Source organism: Papaver somniferum, chromosome 3 (assembly GCF_003573695.1).
Source record: "Papaver somniferum cultivar HN1 chromosome 3, ASM357369v1, whole genome shotgun sequence".
NCBI classification, from domain to species: domain Eukaryota; kingdom Viridiplantae; phylum Streptophyta; class Magnoliopsida; order Ranunculales; family Papaveraceae; genus Papaver; species Papaver somniferum.
Window position 1 is genome coordinate 37,067,061 of NC_039360.1, and position 16,819 is coordinate 37,083,879.

The following is a 16,819-nucleotide window of genomic DNA, read 5'->3' on the forward strand; positions in this document are numbered from 1 at the left end:
GTAAGTTAATTATTGGTTCTCCTCTGTCTGACTGAATTTGCAGAATCACCTGTATGGTAGACAAGACTCTAGAGATTTGGTGGAAGATATATGATGCTGTAACAGTCCACTTAGCTTCAGTTAGCCTCCCACCCGAAGTTTTCTAAATATTAAGCAAACAATGTAAACCATTGGACTCCATGCTCAATATTAAGAATTTGTTAGCATTTAATATGTGAACTACCTACTAAAATTTATGTCTATTTTTCAGAAATAGCTTGAGGCGCACACTAGAAGCTCGTCCTAATATTCAGTTTCAAACTACAGAAGTAAGTTATATGTTTACTTGTTCCTCAGCTCGTCATAATATTGAGTGTGACCTTACTTGCGGAGGATCTGTTTTATAAGCTCATAGCTGTGTATCCTTAAATTTTCATGTCTTAGACTATGACTCTTAGTTGTGAGGACAAAGCAGTCCAACAAATCCGACTTAGTTGAGATCATCAGGAAAAGTCACTAAACATGGTTTAGTTTGTGCAGGCTTAGTGTGAGGAAACATGGTTGAGATTACAGAAGTGATGTCAACGAGACCTCCTATTCCGTCTCAAGCTGCATCTCAATCTGTGCAACGAAGGGCCAGTGCGGTTGCATCTCCTCCGCCTCCACCTCCACCATCTTCTCAACCTGAGGTCAGAGAAAGTATGAAGCGGAAGAGAACATCTTGGGTATGGGATCATTTCGAAAGGAGTGTTGATGAAGCTGGTATTACATGGGGGTCGTGTAACTACTGTGAAGGTGGTAAATATAAGGCTGGTGGTAAGGATTATGGAACATCTAATTTGAACTGGCATTTGACTAAGTGTCAGAAGTATTTGGATACAGTAGAATCTGCACAGCCTAGCAATCTGGGAGATTAGCAATGTATGGTTGGGGATACGTTTTGTCAAGAAGCATGTAGGAGAGCCTTGATAAATTTCATAATCACAGATGAACAATCTTTCCAAATGGTTGAGGGTGAAGGGTTCATAGAATTTTGTAGGTATCTTGAGCCGAGGTTCAAACTTCCATCTCGGATGACCGTCTATCGTGATATATGCAGGTTGTTTGTGACTGAAAAGGCCAAGTTGGTGAACTATTTCAAGGTGAACAAGGTTAGAGTTTGTCTCACAACAGATACTTGGACGTCCATTCAGAACTACAACTACATGGTAGTTACTGCCCACTTTATCGATGACCACTGGAAATTACACAAAAGAATCATATGTTTTTGTTTAATCACTAGTCATGGAGGTGAACATATTGGAAGAACATTGGAGAAGTGTTTGATCGAGTGGGGGATTGAGAGAGTGTTCACCATCACTCTCGATAATGCATCTGCAAATAAAAAAGCAATAAAATATGTCAAGGAGAGAGTTGTCAGTTGGGGATCATCAATTGTTGGAGGTAAACATTTGCATGTCAGATGTGCTGCCCACGTATTAGCTTTAGTTGTTAAGGATGAGTTGAAGAAGTATAATACTTCAGTGGCAAGAATCAGGTCAGTGGTTAAATACGTCACAGCCTCTCCTGCTAGGATGAAGAAGTTCTTAGAAGCTGTATTTGACGAAAGAATTGAGTATAAAAAGGGATTAATATTAGATGTAAAAACAAGATGGAACTCCATTTTTTTGATGTTGGATTCCGCGGAAAAATATGAAAAAGCCTTTATAAGGCTAGCACGGTCAGATAAAGCATTTCGTGAGAGGTTTATCTTCGATATTCCCGATGAACCAGAAATGGGTGTTAATATTGATGCTATTGACAGTACAGATGTTCCCGATGAATATAAATCTACTTCATCTGATTCTGATGCTCCTGAAGAACCCGTAGCTGGTCGGAGAAAAGCCAAGAAGAAAAAGCCTCGTGTGCATGCTCCTGAAAAGTATGATTGGGCTAATGCTCGAGTCCTAGTTCAGTTTTTACAGGTATTTTATCTTTCTTTATCAACCATTTTAGAACTGATTGCATGAAACAAAACAAGGTCTGAAACTTAGAACTGATTGCATGATACAAAACAAAGTCTGAAACCAGTAGATGGATTGTAGACTGCGATAGTCAAGGTGGTTAGTCTTAACTTTTGTTGATTACTCGTGAATCTTACCTCGTCTGTCACTTGTCAGTAATACAAGATCTTCAAACTAGTATCACACTGGGTCCATTCCTATGGTCCATTGTAAAAAAGAAATGGACTTTTGTTGTTTAATTCTTTCATTACCTTTACTGCAATGTAGTTAGTTTTGTCACTAAGGTTGAATTTATCACTAGGAATAACCCTATCTCAATATATGAGTTATTGTAGTGTTGCTCTTTACACCATCCATGACCTCTTTAGGTATTAGTTTACATTGTGGATGCTTAAAATGTGAATTAATTAATTTGCTTCTTTTTTCATGTATGATTTTTGGCAGTTCATGAATTATTAATTGCGTTCACTTTGAAGTGCAATGTACTGATTTTGTTGTTTGTTCATGTTTGGAATGTCCAACATTGCATTTATCTATGCTAGTATGTTCTGGAATATATGCTTCAGAGTGTGAAGTGTAATCATTGGGAAACTCACATTTGACGCATGCTCATATCCTTGTAATTGAAATTGCTCATTCCAAGTGTCTGTGTTTGTGATTCTGTGTCCTGTTAGAATAGCATAGTTTGAATGGTACAGGCCCTGCAGGGTGTTATTATTGTACATGGTTTAATATGCATTATCAACTGGAGCAAATTTATTGCAAGTTTTTCTATGACAACATCCATCTCTATGGACGCAACTGTCGATAAAAATTAGTACTGTACCTACAGGTATTTTTTGAAGCCACTGTTGAGTTTTCTGGTTCTACGTATGTCACTTCGCATACATTTTTGGCGGAAATTTGTGATGTACGTGGAGATTTAAATGAATGGAAAAAAGCTCATTATGATCCTCACTTAAGCCATATGGGCGAGAAGATGTTACTTAAATACAACAAGTATTGAGGTGAATATAAAAACATGAATCCTTTATTGTTTATTTCTGTGCTTCTTGATCCAAGAGAAAAAGAACGTGGACTACAAGTAATACTAGAAGACTTGATTATGCATGATATTCCTTGGATGAAACAAAGATTGGTAAAAAATTGGTTAGATAAAGTGAAAGAGGATTTTAATGAATTATATACAGCTTATAAGGCAGAATATGCAGGTGTAGGAAGTGTGTTAGCCTCGTCAGAATCTGTAGGTGAAACTGGTGGTAGTCCTAGTCAAGAGAGCTCTAGTTCTAGTTCTACGTTACATAGAAAAAGAAGATATAAGTCCCATAGAGAAGAACGTAAAACCCAGTTGTCTACAATGGAGGATTTTGACAAATCAGAGGTGGAAAGATACTTATCGGAGCAGATTTACTCACCAACAAAAGACAAGAAAGAAGGTTCAAAGTTTGATATATTGACTTGGTGGAAAAGCAATAATGCAAGGTTTGATATTCTGTCACTTATAGCAAGAGACATACTTGTTATTCCCGTCTCTTCAGTTGCAAGTGAATCTGCTTTCAGTACTGGAAAGCGAATACTTGGTCATTTCCGTAGTTCTTTAAGACCCCGAACTGTGAAAGCATTGATTCTCCTACAGAACTGGTTAAGGACGCCGATTGATATGGATCCATCTACACTAGAAGCTGAAGAGAAGGAGGATGACGTCTTAGAGTCAGGTATGGAACTTGTTGTTAGTATATTGCATGAATAAAAGTATGAATTTGAGTGCATTCAATCATATTCATTGTCAAATGGTAGTTTCAGGGTTTATCAAAGATACATATGCATCAAGTAGACTCGTACATTTTTTCTCAACTGCTCAATTCATCCATTCAAACCATCTGTTTCACATTGTAAATCAGATTGAAAACTCAAATGGGTTTACTTGGAATGTTTTTATGAACTGAGTTCGCCTAATATTGATCACTGTAGCAATATAACAGGTATTGGCTTTCTAGGGTGTGCACAGTCCTTGACCCTTCTTGAAGCACGCGGGTGCGAACTTACACCAGAAGGGTTTCATTTTATACATCTAATGAATAGTTGTTTTTATGGATTTTAATGAATTGTCACATGGGCTTTACCCCATACATTTAGTTAAACTTTTCCCCCTATGCTAGTTTAGTGTACAGCAGGCACCAGGCACATAATATAATTTCAAATAGAACATTGGTAAATATTAGTCTGCAGTTTCTGTACCTCCTTGAGAAGTTTTCAGGTCTACCTACCTTGTCAAAATTACTGTCTCGATTTTTTTTTTGCAATTTGTACAATTAATCACTTCCACATTGTGTTTCATGCTTCCCTTGCTTCAGCCTCTTGTTGTTGATGGTCTTTGGATAAGCTGCAGTGTATACAATGCAAAAAAATAGAATCTCTCTTAACTATGAATACTTAGCCTTAACCACTCATGCTTCAACTGTTGTTATGCAGATTTATTTGGTGATCTTAGTATGTATTCCATCCTCGTAGATGATGATTGAAGAAGAAGGTCATATGAAGAGCTTTTGGTGATGATACTGCTATATGAAGAACAAGGTTACGTGAAGAACATGAAATTATGCTGTGGTGATCTTAGTATGTATTCCATCCTCGTAGATGATGATTGAAGAAGAAGGTCATATGAAGAGCTTTTGGTGATGATACTGCTATATGAAGAACAAGGTTACGTGAAGAACATGAAATTATGCTGGGATTCATCGTCGATTTTAAAAAGAATGGAACTCTTGTTTCTTGAGACTACAAATGGATTTGTGCCTGGCAGGATGTTTTTGTCTGTTCATTTTTCCCTAGTTAGATTGGCAGTACCATTGGGTACATATTTAGATAGGCTGTTGCAAGATTATTCTTGTTCTATTTTGCTTTTTGGGAAACACTTTTTGTATACACAGTCAAGGTAGTAACTATGAACCACAAAGTCCAGAACATAGTAGAAAGTAGGAACCAGAACATAGTAGAAAGTAGGAACCAGAACATAGCAGGGGGAAAAGAAAAACGGTTATACCCGTTACCCTATCCTACCCGACCCGCCAAATAATGGGTCGGGTAGGATCTTACCCGTTTAATGGCGGGTAAAAAATTTCTTACCCGCCATTTAGCGGGTAGGGTGGCGAAATAGGCCATATCCTACCCACCCTACCCGTTGTGCAGCCCTAAGCAAAACCAATCAAATTCATGTGATGATTTAGTTTCAGTCAGAAGTTGTCCAGAGACCAAAAACATCAAAATGCTAGATAAGTATAGAAAAGGCCTATAAGACATTGGTGTGCCATAAGTAATCAACACTAAGAAAGCATGTAGTAACAGTAGGGTGATAATGGCATTCAAAGTGAAACTGACCATACAACAGACGTTGTAGCTTACCTTCCATTTACCAACCTACAGAAATATAGTGCTCACTGCGTAAGTAGCGCTAGGCCAAAGCAGCTTGCTTCCCTATTTGGTTCCAGTTATACATAAAGCTTGATGAGCAGAACTGCCGAATGCCATCAAAAACACCAAGAATTGAGCAAAATGAAGAATTGTGTTTACCCAACTCATGTAGATTATTCTCACCAGTTGAGAGGAATTCGTACTTGCATCTCTTAAGAGTACTTTCATATTGAGTTTGGAATCTGTTCTAACCATTTTATATGAATGGTTCTCTATTTATGTAATTGATTTTTTTAGTTCTTAAGTTGCATGAGCATTCTTTCCCCGCAAGCATTTCAAAATCCAGAGAAACCATTGAGAACAACCCAAGGGAGGATAATAATTGTTACCTTTTTTCTTCTTCAGATTTTGTAAGTGCTCATAGATGATGAATCCAGAAACGACCAATAAGAAATCTTACCCTGTAATCAGTTTTAACTCTAAACATCAATACAAAATCATCTCATATATTCAAAAACCAAAACCCTCATAACGGAAAAACCCATACTCTCAATTTATCATATTTAACAAAGATGGGTTTTGATTTGTTCAATTCATAGATAAAGAAATTAGATAATTACCTCTTATAAACTGTTAAAAGGGTGTAAATTTTATAAGAGAATTGGAGAACTTGGGATACAAAATTGATAATCAATTCATGCAGAATCAGCAATTGTCTGGCCTAAATTCGTGAGACATTGAAAAAAAAATTAATTAAGATGATGAATTCACAGATTTTTAATCACGGTGATGGGGGAGCAGACAAATCTGTTTCCGGTTATTGATGATTCTTGAAGCAGAACAATAATAGAAACCAAATTAGATGAGTAGGGTTGTGAGAATGAAGATCAGTTTAGATGAGCAATCAATTTTTAGATTAGATGAGTAGGGTTGTGAAGATGAAGATCAGTTCTGAAAATCCGAGGCTTTTTTTTTCCTTTTTGCTCTTCAGTTACACAGTGAACGTGGGGTTAAGGGGAAATGGGCTGACTGGGAGCCGTAATTTAGGAGTGATAAATTGTCCGAATTAATGAGAGAGCAGTATTTCCTAATCTCTAACCACAATTATCTACATCAGCTTTTGATAGGGTCAGAATGAATGAGAATGAACATTTGAGTTTCACTTATCATCTTGTTTGTTTGTTTGATTGATTGATTGATTTAATTGATTTAAGGAGGGTGTTACACTTACCGTGCAACGTGGGAGTTTATATGACTTAGCATTTTAAAGAAGGGGAAATGTTTCAGCTGCTGCCTGTTTTTGGTACTGTATTATACTCTCATCCTCGGTGGCGGAATTGGAAATTTAACTTTGGGGTGGCTTTGGGTTTTTAGGGGTGGCTTAAGCCTATTAATTGGGCTTATTTTTATCAGCCCAAGTAAAATAGGCAGTAAAAAAAAGGTTTTTGGGCTTCCAGGGATTGAAATTTTGAAAAATATTTCTTTATTATGATCACATGAAGTCGGGAAGAAATAGGTGGTGGGTGTTTGTGAGATTTTTTTTTTATAATTATCTCTCTTTTTTGGTCACCTGCCTTAATATTTGATTAATTAAACCCGTGGAGCCTGGGCATAATTCCGCCCCTCATCCTCACTAGTCCCTAGTAGTCTCTATAAAATCATAGTTAAATTCAAATTAATCTCCCTATAAAGCATAGCTTGGACAACTTAGGCAAGTTAAAGAGTGGTTCAGAATTCACCTACGGAAAGTTAAATCTACAGATGTAATATGATCAGTTTAATTAAATATCAATAATAAATCTTCCAATAGTATTTCATAATAAATGTTTGTTTAATTAATCAAATAAATATGCTTTCATTAATACAATACATAATCAATTTATCTTTTAAATCAGTAGACATTAATGGTGGTTGTGATGGTGGGTGGGGGTGGTGGATCAACGGTAGGGATAATGGTGGCAGGTGTTGGTGAGAATGGTGGAGTGATGACGCTAATGGCGGTGGTGGTGGTGGAAGAAGTAGTGGTAGTGGAAGAAAAATATTTGGTGTGAAAACAAAGTCAATCTGGGTATCATACCCTGGGTAAACCACATCAACCAGAGGATGGGTTTCTAATAACTGAAATTCTTGTGGACATCACTAGGTTCAGGAAAACGTGTATGAAGATAATCTTGTAAAATGGTTGAGGCACATATGTCAAGTCCCAAGTGAGGGACCTTTCTAAGAGTTAAATCACATGGAGAATGATAATCACTCCCAAACTTAGAGTTTTCAGTGTCTCTAGAAAGATTAGTCACAACTTCCCTAATTTCAAGGTCATCTAATTCATGAAAATGGTCAATTGATTCTTCTAAGTCAGGTACATCCGCACTCATCTCGACGAGTTCATTTTCTTTTTCTAAGTCTATTGTTTCTAAATCGCTAGACTCAAAATATACTCGTTCCTCTAAACCATTATTAGCTTTGTAATCAAAAGGAAATACTACATCGTCTAAAACGGAGGTATCTCTAGTCAAATCCTCGTCCTTTTGAATAGGTGAATAATTATTAAAATTATTTTGATTTGAACTAGAAATAATATTATTATTAAGCTCAGTTGGAGTAGCAAATTCCTGATCACTATGCCTATTTATTTCAAATTCTTTATCAACACTATCCTCATCATAATCATTATAATAACATGAAAATGGTTGAACCTCATCTAAACAACAAGTAGTGTTACCAATTATATCCTCGTCATCTTGATTATGCAAATAACTATCCTCATTTTCAAGGGTACTATTGGAAACACTATATTGGAAATTAAGACTATCTTGAGCAATTCTTTCGTTCGTCTCATCTATCAGCTTGAGGGATTCCTCTATAGAAAGTTTTCTTTCGTCATAAACTAAGTTATTCATCTCAGCTATCCTACGTGTCGACTCTTCTAATTTCCTTAGAGACTCTTATAAAGGAGAAATATAAGAATTTTGCTCATATGGCCGGTGCGTATGTGGATAGTAATTGGGCTCACCATGGTATGGACCATAATCTTCAAAAGGCTGATGTTCCCAACCACTGTTCACACTATGGTCAAAGTAGTAACGTCCATTTTGAAACTCAGTCGGATATTCGTTGTATTGGCTATTGTAATACCAGTTCAACATTCTACTGCAGGGGTGTGAGTTGTCACACAACATAAAACCCACTGACAGGGGATTCGTGGGTGGATAGAGTCTTTCCTCCCGTACCAGACGGGCGATGAACCGTTGAAGTCGACTCAGGCCACCGACTCCAATGTCAGTGTACGAACCTGAGGGGCCGAGACAGTATCGTAACTGTCGTCCTTCCCTGCAAACAATTTATATTTATTTTTTAACCCTTCCTTAAGGTTTCAAAATAATAATAATGTCCAGTCCAAAAATAAAGTCCAAAAATAAAAATGTCCAAAAAGGAAAAGAAAAATTACAAAAGATAAAATCTTATTTACAGTTTCTAAAAATAAACAAAATAACTATATACAAAATCTTCTTCTTCACTCCTTTCGGATTCCTCTTTTCTTTCCTTCTTTGGCGATGCTTTACTTTTATAGCAATTTTTCTTTCCTTGTGCTTCGCTCCAAATCTGAAAAGAATCGAAAAATACCAAAACGCGTGAAAAAGAACAAAAAAATAATAAAAATAAAAATAAACCTAAAACAAATCTAAATACAAATTTGCGTCGGCGGCGCCAAAAATTGATGTGGTTTTCGAGTGGTAAGTAAAGTTCGTTCAACTCGGACTTGTGTAGACTCGATTTCAGACTTAATAATAAAGAAAATATATACACAAAAAAAAGTTGTCACAATAACTAGAGGTACTGAGACTCGGGATTTCACCAATTTTCATACTCATGTGGTTCAAAAATCAATTCTACACAATTATAGCCCATATGATAAAGATTATTGACTCTTATTCTTTGCCAACGTAGATTCCGAAAGTAATGACTTTAAATCTAAAGCATGGGACATCAAAACACTTAAGCTAAGCATGACCCATCAATTGAAACCACAACCATTCAAGAGAAATCATAAATCAATTTAATTTTAGTGCAAAAAAGTCATATAAAGAATTAATAGAATTACCACAATGATGAAAAAGGGCTTCCTCCGTCGTCCCAGTGTTGGGTTTATCTCCTCATATCAGAAACATGCTCAAAATATTTATTCATGGCTCCAAAGTGTTTGAAGAGAGTGAAAATACAAGAAAAAGATAAAACGGATCAATTGCAACGTTTATATGCGTGGCAGATCGACTGTTATTAACGATACAGAAGATGTAAGACAGCTGGGAACGACACTATGTGTGTCGTGGATAAACCACACTTTTCTGCGACTGACTTGGGTCGTCTAATGTTCTTCAGCTTCGTCTTCTTCCTCCTGCTGCTGCAACTTTCTCTGCAGCGTGATTTCTTCGTACCAGAGCTTCCCCTAAACTACGTAAAGGCCCAAAATTACTCGACACCCCCGTATGTGGTTATCAACCCTCTATATATTTACCACAGGGTCCATATAGCTCGATTAAATCCGAGTTTATCTCTCCTTTCCTCTCGCTGCAAGTCACGTAAATATTTCCCTCTTTTTCTCTCTTTATGCGTCCTTATTTTTCCAGAATCATTCCAAATATAGAGTAGAATCAAACAGGGAAGATATTATTCTACGTAACTTCCCCTTTCTAAATCCAGAAAACTCGAGAAAATATATCAACTCCCTGTTTTATCGAAACCTCCTTTTTCTTCCAATCTGAAATCGTTACCACTCCTTTCTTGTCGCAACAAGATGAACAAAAACCAATCCCGTGATATTCTCCAATTACATCTCAGTCAAATTCATGTCTGAGAGTCTCGTAACCTTTCCTCCTCTGTTTTGCTTCAACGAAAAAAATAGCCAAATACAGCCCAATAAAATGCCCAAATCAGAATTATATACCCATAAGAGGTCCATTCCATGAGAATCAGTGATTTAGTCTCATTTAATCTCGTCCAAATCAAGAACCCTAATCTGTTATTCACTGCAACAAATTTTCCCGCCTTTTTACCGAATTTGAATTTTGGAAGATGACCTCCCCCTATCCAGTTCCGGTTTGCCAATAGTAGTTGCCCTGGGGTAACCCCTTAGTAATTGAAGTGCCTCTTATCCACACTGAGGATCCGAATAGTAATTTTCTCCCACGAGCGCAAATACCACTTTTCGAGCCAATATTCCCGCAAAAGCTTATTTCTCCAAAAACACCTACAAAGACATAAAATAACCAAATAAGTATAGAATCGAGCACTAACAATATATACAATTGAGATCAAAATAGACACATAAATGCGTCTATCAAATACTCCCAAACTTATTATTTGCTAGTCCTCGAGAAAATCAAATCTAGAAAAGAAAATCCTAACTCACTGTCGCAGGCACCGTCAGTTGCATTTAGCTTATGCAATAAGCCTTTAAACCCCTAGGTGGCCCTAGTGGCGGAGTGTTGTCTCCGGAGGGCTTACCAAAGGTATACCCACAAAACCTTTATACTCCAGACCCTAGCTATCTACACAGAACCTTGGAAGGCACTAAAGAATCTCCTTGGTTGGCATACTTATTGACTACATGAGGAAGTACCTTGATGCGAAATTCCAATTGTTGTACACGAGTTTGCACTCTAGCATACTAAAATTCATATATAAGTGACAGAGCTCTACTCAGATAGTTGCATTATGGACATCAATATCCGGAGTCAAAACTAATCACATGGATAGATCAAGAAGATGGATATAGAGAAAAACATAGATGGTTTTGATGTTTACTAGGTGAACGGTGTTTCTCATATCTGTCTGAAGGTCTCCGCCAAAATGAACCTATCCTAATGGACTGAGATACTAGTCTGACTAATACCAACACACTGGCATATACAAGGGTACCAGTGGTCGATAATCCTAACTCTAGGTCGACACAACTGGCATATACAAGGGTTCCAGTGGTCGACTTTATTGAATTTATTCCAGTTGGTCTGATGGTCTGGTCTCAATTTCTCTTCTTTTTTTTTTTTTTTTTTTTTTGTATCTCAATCACTCTAATTCACCCTAGCATTGGTAACAACTTGAATCGTGAGTCCCACCTAATCACTTATAGAAACATAGTTTAAAAACAAAAAAAAAATAAAAACAGAAGTGAAAAGGACTCAACGAGATATGGTGAAACTATCATGTTATTTCTAATACCTGAGCTCTGTGCTTTTATGAATAGACTCTTTAGATGTTTCCATCTAGTCAGATTGGTTCCTTAAATCCTACAACCAAAATGCTTCCATCCACTTAGATTGGTTAGTGCCATCCTTAATAGGCATAAATTTCTAGGCTCTGGAGTTTAATTATGCAACTAAAAAGTTTCTCCTATACCCCCAAACTTAAATCTAACATTGTCCTAAATGTTCTAAAGATCAAATTAAAAGCATGAACAAGGAGAAATTGTTACCATTTGAAGCAAAAGAGATAAGGAAAGATATTACCGTGTTGGATGAGAATGGGTTACCTCCCAAGAAGTGCTAAGTTTAAAGTCTTCAGCCAGACTAAGAAAGGATTAGTCACCTCATAAAATCATAAAATAATAGCCGAAATATCTGTGGGTCATCAAAACCAAATAGAGCTATCACAAGTAAAAGGAATCTGCAACATGCCAAATAAAGCACACCCTTGTCTAGTTTCCTGTTTAAGACGACTACATCTAGTTGTGGTTCAGGTTCAGGATCTATAACTGGGTCCAAATAAAATATTTTCATGGGTTGCATTTCCTCATAGGTTAGATCCAAATGTTCAGGTTCTAGAGTCTGGAAAAACTCAAATAAAAACTTAGAAGCACATAATAATAATCTGAATAATTGAGGATCCTCTAAGTCAATCAGATTTGACTTACACAGCTGACCACAATGAGAGTGGTGATATTCCTTAAACAAGTATGTCGACCCTAATCTTCTAAAGTAATTAGGTTTAGTCTCAAAACTTAATATTCGACACATTTGAAAATCAAACCTTCCCACATTTGGAAGAAAAATATTTGGTGTGAAAACAAAGTCAATCTGGGTATCATAGCCTGGGTAAACCACATCAACCAGAGGATGGGTTTCTAATAACTTAAATTTCTTGTGGACATCACTAGGTTCAGGAAAACGTGTATGAAGATTGTAAAATGGTTGAGGCACATATGTCAAGTCCCAAGTGAGGGACCTTTCTAAGAGTTAAATCACATGGAGAATGATAATCACTCCCAAACTTAGAGTTTTCAGTGTCTCTCGAAAGACTAGTCACAACTTCCCTAATTTCAAGGTCATCTAATTCATGAAAATGGTCAATTGATTCTTCTAAGTCAGGTACATCCTCACTCATCTCGACGAGTTCATTTTCTCTTTCTAAGTCTATTATTTCTAAATCGCTAGACTCAAAATATACTCGTTCCTCTAAACCATTATTAACTTCGTAATCAAAAAGAAATACTACATCGTCTAAAACGGGGGTATCTCTAGTCAAATCCTCGTCCTTTTGAATAGGTGAATAATTATTAAAATTATTTGGATTTGAACTAGAAATAATATTATTATTAAGCTCAGTTAGATTAACAAATTCCTGATCACTATGCCTATTTATTTCAAATTCTTCATCAACAATATCCTCATCATAATCATTATAATAACATGAAAATGGTTGAACCTCATCTAAACAACAAGTAATGTTACCAATTATATCCTCGTCATCTTGATTATGCAGATAATTATCCTCATTTTCAAGGGTACTATTGGAAACACTATATTGGAAATTAAGACTATCTTGAGCAATTCTTTCGTTCGTCTCAGCTATCAGCTTGAGGGATTCCTCTATAGAAAGTTTTCTTTTGTCATAAACTAAGTTATTCATCTCAGCTATCCTACGTGTCGACTCTTCTAATTTCCTTAGAGACTCTTCTAAAGGATAAATATAAGAATTTTGCTCATATTACCGGTGCGTATGTGGATAGTAATTGGGCTCATGATGTTTTTTCAAGTTGTTGTAGTAGTATGATTCGTTCAAGACTTGTGAAAGCGGATTTTTAGATTTTTTTTTAATAAATAAAAATAGCGAACTAAATTAAAAAGATGTTGTGAAAATTATGGAGAGAATAGGATTAGGATTCCACCATTGGTTGATATTAGTGATTTAATAAAACAATAATTATGCAACTCAACATTCAGATTGATTCTAATAGTAGTGCCTAGACATGTAGATTTCCAAAAGAATAGATGTTAATCCAAGCATAGAATATCAAAACCCTAAAGCAAGCATATTCTATCAAGAGAAAATACACCTAACTAATCAAAATCATATAAACAATTTTTAGTTCAATGCAAAAATCATAATAGAGTTGTTGTAATTAATTAATAAAAATATATCACTTTTACCGAAACAACGGCTTCCTCCATAGCCCCAAGGATTGGGTTTAGCTCCGCATATTGGAAACACACTCAGAATAATTTTTCATTGCTCAAAAGTGTTTGCAAGTGATGAAATGAGAGAAAATAATGATTAAACCGGGTTTGCTCTAAACGATCCCCAAACTCTCCATCTCCTCACTGATACCCAAGACACTCTTATTCATACTGTGAAGCCAATCTTAGGTCGACAATCATCTCAATTACTCCAAAAGATCTTTGCAGTTAATGAAAGTATTTCACGGGAATATTTCCTCTCCATTTTCACACGTCTTCTGAGTTGTGTGGTATATCCAAATCTTTTCATTTAATTGAGCCAAATAATGAAGAGAATATCTTCAATTAATTCCGTGAATAATTTCTTCCCTGTTTTCGAAAGTGCCCAAAAGTATACGATTTCCTTCCATTCAAGACACGTACAAAATCTTACTATCATGGTAAGAAGATAATCATGTCTTAAAGACACAAATATCCCCATAATATCATGACCAGAATCTCAAACAGTTGAGATTTCTTTTCCCGCCAAATATCTTTCCCGTGAAGAAGAAGAAGGGTGCCCCTTATCCGGTCCTGGGGTACGAATAGCAGATGCCATGAGGGGTGTCTCTGATCAGCTGCTTGGGTGAAAATATCCTTTGGGTACCCCTTATCATTTGGGCGCCCCTTATCCACAAGTGAGAGTCTGAATAACACGTTCCTTCTGGTGCTTTAGACGACTTTTCGAGCTGATTTTTCCAAGAATGTTTATTTCCAAAAATACCTAAAAACACATAAAATACCATAATAAGTACAAAAAATCGAGTACCAACAATACATGAAATTAAGGACAACGTAGACACAAAAATGTGTCTATCATCTCACCATGGTATGGACCATAATCTTCAAAAGGCTGATGTTCCCAACCACTGTTCACACTATGGTCAAAGTAGTAACGTCCATTTTGAAACTCAGTCGGATATTCGTTGTATTGGCTATTGTAATACCAGTTCGACATTCTACTGCAGGGGTGTGAGTTGTCACACAAAATAAAACCCACTGACAGGGGATTCGTGGGTGGATAGAGTCTTACTTCCCGTACCAGACGGGCGATGAACCGTTGAAGTCGACTCAGGCCACCGACTCCAATGTCAGTGTACGAACCCGAGGGGCCGAGACAGTATCGTAACTGTCGTCCTTCCCTGCAAACAGTTTATATTTAATTTTTAACCCTTCCTTAGGGTTTCAAAATAATAATAATGTCCGGTCCAAAAATAAAGTCCAAAAATAAAAATGTCCAAAAAGGAAAAGAAAAATTACAAAAAATAAAATCCTATTTACAGTTTCTAAAAATAAACAAAATAACTATATACAAAATCATCTTCTTCACTCCTTTCGGATTCCTCTTTTCTTTCCTTCTTTGGCGATGCTTTCCTTTTATAGCAATTTTTCTTTCCTTGTATCTTCGCTCTAAATCTGAAAAGAATCGAAAAATACCAAAACGCGTAAAAAAGAACAAAAAATAATAAAAATAAACCTAAAACAAATCTAAATACAAATCCGCGTCGGCGGCGCCAAAAATTGATGTGGTTTTCGAGTGGTAAGTAAAGTTCGTTCAACTCGGACTTGTGTAGACTCGATTTCAGACTTAATAATAAAGAAAATATATACACAAAAAAAAGTTGTCACAATAACTAGAGGTACTGAGACTCGGGATTTCACCAATTTTCATACTCATGTGGTTCAAAAATCAATTCTACACAATTATAGCCCATATGATAAAGATTATTGACTCTTATTCTTTGCCAACGTAGATTCCGAAAGTAATGAATGTAAATCTAAAGCATGGGACATCAAAACACTTAAGCTAAGCATGACCCATCAATTGAAACCACAACCATTCAAGAGAAATCATAAATCAATTTAATTTTGGTGCAAAAAAGTCATATAAAGAATTAATAGAATTACCACAATGATGAAAAAGGGCTTCCTCCGTCGTCCCAGTGTTGGGTTTATCTCCTCATATCAGAAACATGCTCAAAATATTTATTCATGGCTCCAAAGTGTTTGAAGAGAGTGAAAATACAAGAAAAAGATAAAACAGATCAATTGCAACGTTTATATGCGTGGCAGATCGACTGTTATTAACGATACAGAAGATGTAAGACAGCTGGGAACGACACTATGTGTGTCGTGGATAAACCACACTTTTCTGCGACTGACTTGGGTCGTCTAATGTTCTTCAGCTTCGTCTTCTTCCTCCTGATGCTGCAACTTTCTCTGCAACGTGATTTCTTCGTACCAGAGCTTCCCCTAAACTACGTAAAGGCCCCAAATTACTCGACACCCCCGTATGTGGTTATCAGCCCTCTATATATTTACCACAGGGTCCATATAGCTCGATTAAATCCGAGTTTATCTCTCCTTTCCTCTCGCTGCAAGTCACGTAAATATTTCCCTCTTTTTCTCTCTTTATGCGTCCTTATTTTTCCAGAATCATTCCAAATATAGAGTAGAATCAAACAGGGAAGATATTATTCTACGTAACTTCCCCTTTCTAAATCCATAAAACTCGAGAAAATATATCAACTCCCTGTTTTATCGAAACCTCCTTTTTCTTCCAATCTGAAATCGTTACCACTCCTTTCTTGTCGCAACAAGATGAACAAAAACCAATCCCGTGATATTCTCCAATTACATCTCAGTCAAATTCATGCCTGAGAGTCTCGTAACCTTTCCTCCTCTGTTTTGCTTCAACGAAAAAAATAGCCAAATACAGCCCAATAAAATGCCCAAATCAGAATTATATACCCATAAGAGGTCCATTCCATGAGAATCAGTGATTTAGTCTCATTTAATCTCGTCCAAATCAAGAACCCTAATCTGTTATTCACTGCAACAAATTTTCCCGCCTTTTTACCGAATTTGAATTTTGGAAGATGACCTCCCCCTATCCAGTTCCGGTTTGCCAATAGTAGTTGCCCTGGGGTAACC

At 36.5% G+C, this 16,819-nt stretch overlaps 1 long non-coding RNA gene across 2 annotated transcripts; it reads right to left on the reverse strand.

Moving 5' to 3' along the window:
* Positions 1-3,310: 3,310 nt before the first annotated feature.
* Positions 3,311-6,406, reverse strand: LOC113361148. Of its 2 annotated transcripts, XR_003364976.1 has the most exons (3): positions 6,014-6,406; positions 5,385-5,854; positions 3,311-3,664 (listed from the first exon to the last, which is right to left on the reverse strand). It is a non-coding gene; the product is annotated as an uncharacterized LOC113361148 (long non-coding RNA). The 2 variants fall into 2 exon arrangements; XR_003364975.1 differs by lacking the exon at positions 3,311-3,664 and having other exon boundaries at positions 5,226-5,854.
* Positions 6,407-16,819: the final 10,413 nt, after the last annotated feature.